The following is an 8,569-nucleotide window of genomic DNA, read 5'->3' on the forward strand; positions in this document are numbered from 1 at the left end:
ATAATGGAAATGAAAAGTATGTTAGCAAATGTTATGTTTTAGCTTTCTGTGATGCATAAATTTAAGAAACATATTAAATACAATTAACTGGAAAACAAGAATAAAAAATAAGCACCCAATTCTGTTTATCATAAAGAGTAAGCATTGCTTATCATGTAAGTTTAGTATGTTTCTTGTGATGTTTATGCTACATGTTATTCTTCCTACCTGTCTAAAAAAGCAAACTGCAGAATATTAAAGTTATGCTAAGCACATCGTTACTGACTCTTGTGCCTCCACTCAAATTTATAAGCATCACTTCTTAAAAGATAAACTTTTGTGAGAGTCTATATTAATCAGCTTTTATTTATGCATTTATATGAGATTACTGTAAACTCTAGCAACTTGACAAATATTTACTGACATTTCAATTCACAACCAAGGATATCTCACTGTTCTCAAAAAGCAAAAACTGTTAGTTATTTTTTGAAGTCAAAGTATGGTAAGAGAAGACAAGTTTCAGGGAATTTTATTTTGCATCACTCAATACTATCTGACATTAAATCTAAGAGGAATAGGAGAGAAAAAAACAAATAAATAAAAATGACAATGCCTTCTAAAATATTTTCTCTTTTATAAAGGAAAATAAAATTTCATAAGAAAAAATCTTTCACATCCATCTTCAGACTTGGTGACCATACACTTATAAGAAGTCTGATAAAAAGGGAAGAGAAATGATGTAAATACAATTAACAGTTGTTTTAAAATCGAAAGTATTCTAACATGAAGCTTATAATCAGTTTTCATTTTTCACTCTACTCAAATTTAGAGACCCTCAGTTAGTAATTTAAAAATCACAAAATTTTATACTGAGAGCCTTAGTCTAATTTCAACCTTACAGATTAGTAAAACACCCATAAATAGGGTGAACTTAAGTATAAATTCCTGTATTTTACGGCTCAACTATCAGAAGAAGCTAGACAGGTACTGCATGACTTATAATGCCTACTTTTAAACTTCTATCAAATATAAATCATCCAGCTATGACTCAAACTGATTTATGATTACCGAATCACTTTGATCATTTGCACTGCTGATGCCTAGTGAACATTTTACTTGATTAACTAGCAACAAAAATAACCTGAATGAAGTTGAGATCAGTGAGTGTTACTGTTCTTTAGAGGAGAAATCACTGGGAAAAAGGTCACTAACATGACAATTACTCCTTCCTTAGTATTTACCATTTAAAGACATGTGCAAGCAGTCACAGATAGTAAACTAAACCATATGAATAACTGATATGAGTAACTTTTACTTTTGAAGACTTATTGAACAATGAAGAATTCAAATGCATGCTTTACAAAGACAGTAAAGAGAAGTCAGCAAATTCAATCCCAAATCACTACTAATTTTAAGAAGTCCTAGACAGTTGTGATTAGGTAGAACAACTTCTCCAAAATAACAGTTTATATAAGTAATTGAACAATTGGTTCTTAACTTCTTCTCAACCATAAATAGGGTGAACTTAAGTTCATATATTATGAATATGAAGACTTAAGATATAGAAGATAGGTCAAGACCAGATGGGAAAATGACATTCTATAGATCCATTACTGAGTAAAAAATCATTCCAAAACTTAGTAATTTAAAACAATAATCACTTTATTCTTAATCATGGTGTAAGTGGGTCAGAGCTTGCCTAGGTAGTTCTGGCTTGAAATCTCTCATATAGGTACAGTCAGACAGTGACTAGACTGGGAAGTGTCAGGGTGGGAGTCAGCTAAAGTGGTAGGAGCTGTCCAGGAATCTCTCTTTTTCTCTGCATGTGTGCTATCTTATGGATTCCCTGTGTTTTATTGCTAAATGGGATAGCTCAGGCTTCCTCACAATTATGGCAGCCCAAGGGTAGTCAGACATGACAAGATAAGTCTTTAAGAGCAAGTAATGAGCAAGGCAGAAGAGCATGTAGTGAACAAGATCACAAGCAGTGACTTAGTTTTGGAAGTCACATGTAATTTTTGCCATACTCTTATTATGAGGCAGCTATCACAACCCACCTGGTTTCAAGGGGAAGAAATATAAATCCCCTTCTGTCAATGAGAGCAACTCCAAATCACACGGTAAGAAGTATTGTTGCTGACATTTTTAGAAAATAAAGTCAGACACAGCTGGCTATCTTTGTGAAATGTGCATTTGCTATTTCAAATATTAATTTTCATAGTTAAGTTTGTAGTTTGTAAAAGATGAGCAAAGTCTTTTAAAATATTTTAAAATAAAATACTTAGATAAAATACTTATCTAAGTAGCTAGTAAGCAAAATATTTGTTAGACATAGGCAGAATTCATGGGAATTGTAAAGTATAAAATAAAATGCAGCAGAGCATGTGTGTGTTAATCATGGACAGAAAAGCACAGAAAGACTAGAGATCCCCAGTGTTCATGAGACATGTGAGTAGTATGTATTTGTATTTGTTATATATGAATATACCTGATAACAAATACACAGGAGATTCTAAGTACTTAGGATACACTAGATATACATGAAAAATTAGCATTCAAGAGGTCTTTATTTGGCCATACATTGGTGACACAAATTATAACCATATATATCTTCCACCCAAGTAACACAGATAAAACCCATCACTATACATCCAGCTAATTAGAGAGCTACATCTACCAGCCAGAGGCATTTGTCCCTGCATCTCTCTAATAGAATGTGTGCCACTGACTCAGGATGCCTTCTGCCCTTTCGACCCCTAGCAGATGTTTCAAGGTCCCTCAGTTATGGGCCTTGTAACCATACCATTCATGTGGAAGGCTAATGGGACAGAAAGAGAAACATGATGTAAAAACACTGAGGATCCCAGGATGTACATAGTGTGGTTCTTCCATACTGTTTGTGCCCCATCCTAAATGTGATAACTGACTCCATCTCTTTTCCCTTGTTTCTATGTGTTTTTAGTAGGCTTGAGAAAATACAGCATTTGATCATTTTAATTTGTTCTGTGAGGTCTTCTACCCTGTGACCTCTAGGATGAACTTGCTGGTAAGGTACTTTGGAGGCTTCCATTGTATCAGGGTGATGTCCCACATGACACTTTATTTTGGGAAGTGGGAATGCAAAACTTGGGTTCTTATGACCCAAAATATTTTCTCAGATCTCCCTTAATTAGTCCAAAAATAAATACAACGAACAAAAAGAAGAAAAGAAGGATGGGTGCAGTGACTTGCATCTGTAATCTCTACAAAAAAGAAAAGAAAAACCAATAATTAGCTGGGTGTGGTGGTGTGTGCTAGTACATAGTCTCAACTATTTGAGTGGCCAGGGTGGGAGAATTGCTTGAGCCTGGGAGGTTGGGGCTGCAGCGAGCCATAATCATGCCACTGCAATCCAGCCTGGGTGACAGAGCAAGAAACTATCACCAAAAAAAAAAAAAAAAAACCCTCAAAGCAGGCACTAATCAACCACGTCAGCCAACTTCCTGGCATTTCTGAAGTCTTGCCTAGTGAAAGAAACCCAAATCACCTCAGAGATATGTAAGTTGTGGCAGACTGCTGTCACAAAGCAATGCCAAATTTCAAGTGAGTCCAGGATCGATTTGGATGGAAGGACAGGAGCTTGGGACTCCTGGCAAGCTAGCAATAAAATCTCATTATGGTCTTTTAATTAATCTTGAAATTATGCAAACTCACATTTTATGTAATTAAATTTTAGTGATCATTTTACCATAGTTAGCAATTATTTGTTACAGCATACATTTGTGTTTGTGCTTTATTTTCTCTTCATTTACTATACCAATCAATTCTTTGAGTTTTGGGATTATTGAGACTTATTTTATAATATAAATAATGTATTGATTTATAATTCTTCATTTCCTTGCATCATGTGGGAACCAGCTACACAGGGAGTCAGAGTTTCCCATTGAGACAAAGGATATAATGGAGGTGATGTATTTAATCTATTTGTGGAAGTTCAGAAACAAGGATGAAAATGTGTTACCAAGGAAGTTTGTGGATGAATGGCATGGAAGGTTAAAAGTAAGGACAAATAACTAGAAGCAGATAAACTATGGCTTGCATAAGGAATGGTGGATGGTGCCAAGTTGGCTATAGCACAGTGGTGGGGGAGGCTTTGACTGAAAAAAAAAAAAAAAAAGAATAAAAATCTAAGCAAGACATGCAAATCTTGTTAAAGTGTTTTAAGATGTATCCTGTGGGTAATAGGGAGCCTATTAACATTTTAAAACAAGGGCATGTGGTGTATATTTTGGAAAAGGCAGGATAAAAATTGGGAGATAAGAAAGGATAGGTGATATAAATATTGAACCATCCTTCAATGGGATATGAAACAGAGATGAATATATTTGGGTAGAAGCAAAATGAATTCAGCTTTGATCATGTTAAGTGTTATTATCTGACTGTGAGCCATGTAATTAGAGATATTAAAAGAAGTTGAAATATCAATTTATCAAACAGAAATCTAGACTGATAAGAAGTGTTGGGAAATCATTAGTGGCATTTGAAATGATGGAAGAGAGTAACATTGATAATTAAGAGGGTGTAGAATCAGAGAAGGTGAGGAAAGGAATCAGAACTTCAATGACCACTAACATTTAGGAAATTCTTCTAACAGGAAGTAGGCAGAGATGAGGAAGGGAAGGAAAGAAAGAGAGTAGTCATGGCAAGAAGTAGGGAGTGGTGATGAGTGTGAGATATTCTTGAGAAATCAAGTAAGATAAAAATTGGAAGACATTATTTGGATTTAGCAAAAACATATTATATTTATTAAGGGAAGTTTCAGTAAAATGATGATTGCAGAATACAAATCATAATGGCATAAGGAGATTACAGGAGATGTATAAGTGGAAACCATGGCTGTTCAATAAATTTAGATGCTAGTCATGAAAGAGATGGAGGCAAGTTGAAAAGAGATAATAGGGATTTTTTGTCTTGGGAGTCAATAGAGCTCTATGCAATCCTTAAGTAGGGTTTAGAAAGTTCCAATCTCCCCTGAATTCGTATACAAAGTTTTTCATGTAAGTGCATAAGCGCATCTCTTTGAGATGCATATTTGTAGTATGAGATTTTTTTTTTTTTTTTTTGAACCGGAGTTTTGTTCGTTACCCAGGCTGGAGTGCAATGACGCGATCTCGGCTCACCCCCACCTCCGCCTCCTGGGTTCAGGCAATTCTCCTGCCTCAGCCTCCCGAGTAGCTGGGATTACAGACACGCACCACCATGCCCAGCTAACTTTTTGTATTTTTAGTAGAGACGGGGTTTCACCATGTTGACCAGGAAGGTCTTGATCTCTTGACCTCATGATCCACCCGCCTCAGCCTCCCAAAGTGCTGGGATTACAGGCGTGAGCCACCGCACCCAGCCTGTAGTATGAGATTGTTAAGGCAACCAGGGATCAAATAAATTAATAACCATAGTTGTATGCAACATATTTGATACCTGTTAGTATCATATATTATATATAAAATTTTTAAACCTGTATAGAGCTGAATTTTTACATAACACTGAATTATTATGACTAGTTTTGTTCAGAACAGAAAATAATCCTATCTTGTTACTTTATTATAATGTATAATTTGCTATATTTTACTATTTCCTGTTATTCACAATCCTCCCTAAAGAAGAGTATAAGTCATCACCTGTTGCCATGTTCATTGCACTACCTTCTATGGATGGAGTAGTCTTCCCCTCTGTATTGATACATGTCTGGTCACGTTGTCTCTGTACATGGAAAGTAAGCAGAAGTGACCATGCCATGTATTAGCAGAAATGTAAAACATCATTTCAGTTTTTCCAGGACTCCTTTCCCTTTGCCACAGATCTGAGATAGTTGTTGTATCTGAAGCCTAAAAAACACATAAATATTATCTTCAAAAATCATACTTTGCCTAGTATGTTCATATTACAATTTGGGGTTATTGATGCTATTTTCAGGAGTTTGCCCCATTTCTATTCCATGTAATCAGTGTAAAAAAGGACTGCATCAAATGTTTTTTTTTTTTTTTTTTCACAAACCAAGTATATATTGAGTCACAACAATATGCTGATTAAAAAGAAATATATAATAAGAAAACTGGGCCTGCATTCCTTGGGGAAATGTGGAAGGAATAAAATAAAAACAAAAGAGACTTTAGCATAAAAAAGTAAATGTATAATTAACTGACATTTTGTGCAAATCAAACCAACAATGTTTTCAAAGAAGGTAGATATAAATTTGGATTTAAATGGTCTTTATGAATTATGTTGAGAGGAAGGTATGAGTCAATGGAGTGAACAAATACACAGAATTTATTTGGGCCATGTTGGAAGTGGACAAAAGGTTAAATGATGAAAATCATCACCTGACAAGAAAAATGTCATAGATACAGAGGAATCAGGCATCTAAATTATAAAACATGAGATTACCTTATTCAAACAGGTGACAATAAAATTTTAGTTAAAGAAAATAATCAAAGTACATTTGAAATAAAAAAAGGGAAAAGAAAATTATATTAGGTATAGAAATAGGTAACAGGGAGAAAAGTAAAAAGAAATTAAATTAGAAATTCAAGTTGATACTTGATACTCTTTTGGGATTTGGGCAAATGCAGCTTAAAGGGGCACTGACATATCCAAATAGCCAGAAATATAGACCATTTTTCCCTGTTACTAGTTACTTATTTATGCATTTCATTTCTTTTATTCTCTATATTTTATTGAGCATCTATGATATGCCAAGCAATATTATAGATGCTTAGGATGTAGCAATAAATAATAGAATGAAAGAAAATTCTTGTTTATATGAAGCTTACATTCTAGTGTTCACTGATTTAAAAATATTTATCATAGATCTTATTTTCATCAGACAATGCATCAGTATTATGGTATATCACTTATAAATATCAATTGTTACATAATGCTTTTAAAACCATGGATCCTGTGGGGAAGGGGGACAGGGAGAATTTTGACCCTAGAAACATTTCACAAATATTGTACTTTTAAAATTCCCTTCACTTTGCCTCCATTCCTATTACATCATAAAGAAACTTAAGTACAAATCACTCCTTTCTGAAACTGTTCTTTATGCTCCTATTGCATTTGTTTGCAATGCATGTCTTTATATTAAGATGCTTCTACATTTAATAGTTCACAAGGACATAACTTGGAAAACTATTCTGAAATTTTGTACACCCAAAATTTTATTAATGACTACTAGCTCTGGCAGAACCTAAAGAAAGACAATTTTTAAATATATATATTTTTCATTTTATTTATTTGATGCCCCATGACTAGGATTTGAAGGAAGGCAGTCAATTTTAAAGATTAATTTCTGTTCAACTGGATTTCAGTGTTCTAATTAAATAATTCAGAAAACAGACAAAACATACAGAGAAACAAAGACAAACATATTTTTGCTTTCTAAAAATATAAATTTATTAATCCACCAAATATTTTAGGTGTTACAGGTATTAACAATATAAATTTTCCTAAGCAAATTATTAGAAATAAATCTCATAATCTCTTCCTTCAAAATGCCTGTGAATAGAATTGCATAATTAGGTACCTTATTAAAACAACTTAAAATGACCTGCAATTAAAGCTTAAGCATTATTAATCAGAAACTTTTAGACTGATTTTTAATTTTACTTTAAAGTTGTTAAGGCCACAAATAAAATTTATTGAGTATTTTTTAATTTATTACAGAACATCTCTAGATTAATTGAATATATCTCAAAGCAGATTTTGCTTTAGTGGCAACAGCTGATATTTTTTTTAAAAAATTAACAATTGAGTATAGCACATTTAATTTGAGATCATTTGGCCCTGAAATTGGCAAAATTAGATATCAATCTATGCCTTACTCAGATCATTACAATTCAATATACAATGAACTTCCTGAATATCTATTATCTACCTCTTGATGCAACTTACTAAACTCCTATTATAAGATATTTTAAAAAATAAAAATATCATGTATAATGAAATAATAAGCTTGTGGACATAGTTATATCACAAGATCTCTCTTTGTATGTTTCTCCTTTGTCTCAAAGTTAATGTATTTAAAAACAAATTTAGGGGGTTTTTATAATTTTTTATTCCTAACTCCTTCCAGGTGTCCTTCTGTATGCCATACCATCCTACCAGTAACTAAAATACTCCACTTAATTATAATCTCCACTTAATTGTAAAATTTGACCCTAAAACTAGTATGACGGTAAGATTTGTTGAATTTTAACTATAAAATATTTCTCAATATTCTCCTTTTTTTCTCACTGTGACTTAATATCTCAAGCCATATTATTACATAAGTCATTTAACTTTCTTTACTAATCTTGAAGGAATTCAGTAAGTATATGAGGTCAGGATATAAAAAGGCTCTTGGGACAGGAAACATAGGAATATACACCAGTGAGATATAAGTGTAAATTATACGTAAATATGTTAGCAAGAAGAGCATTTAAATCATCACGTCTACACATAATATGTGAGACTTAAGCAGGCAAGTAGGGGCAGCAGGCTGGGTTGCCTGGCAGCATGTTAGGTTCACTCAGCTATAGACAGAAACAAGATTCCAGCCCATGAAGGGGTACAA

This window comes from Callithrix jacchus, chromosome 9, assembly GCF_049354715.1.
Source record: "Callithrix jacchus isolate 240 chromosome 9, calJac240_pri, whole genome shotgun sequence".
In the NCBI taxonomy this organism is placed as follows: Eukaryota; Metazoa; Chordata; class Mammalia; order Primates; family Cebidae; genus Callithrix; species Callithrix jacchus.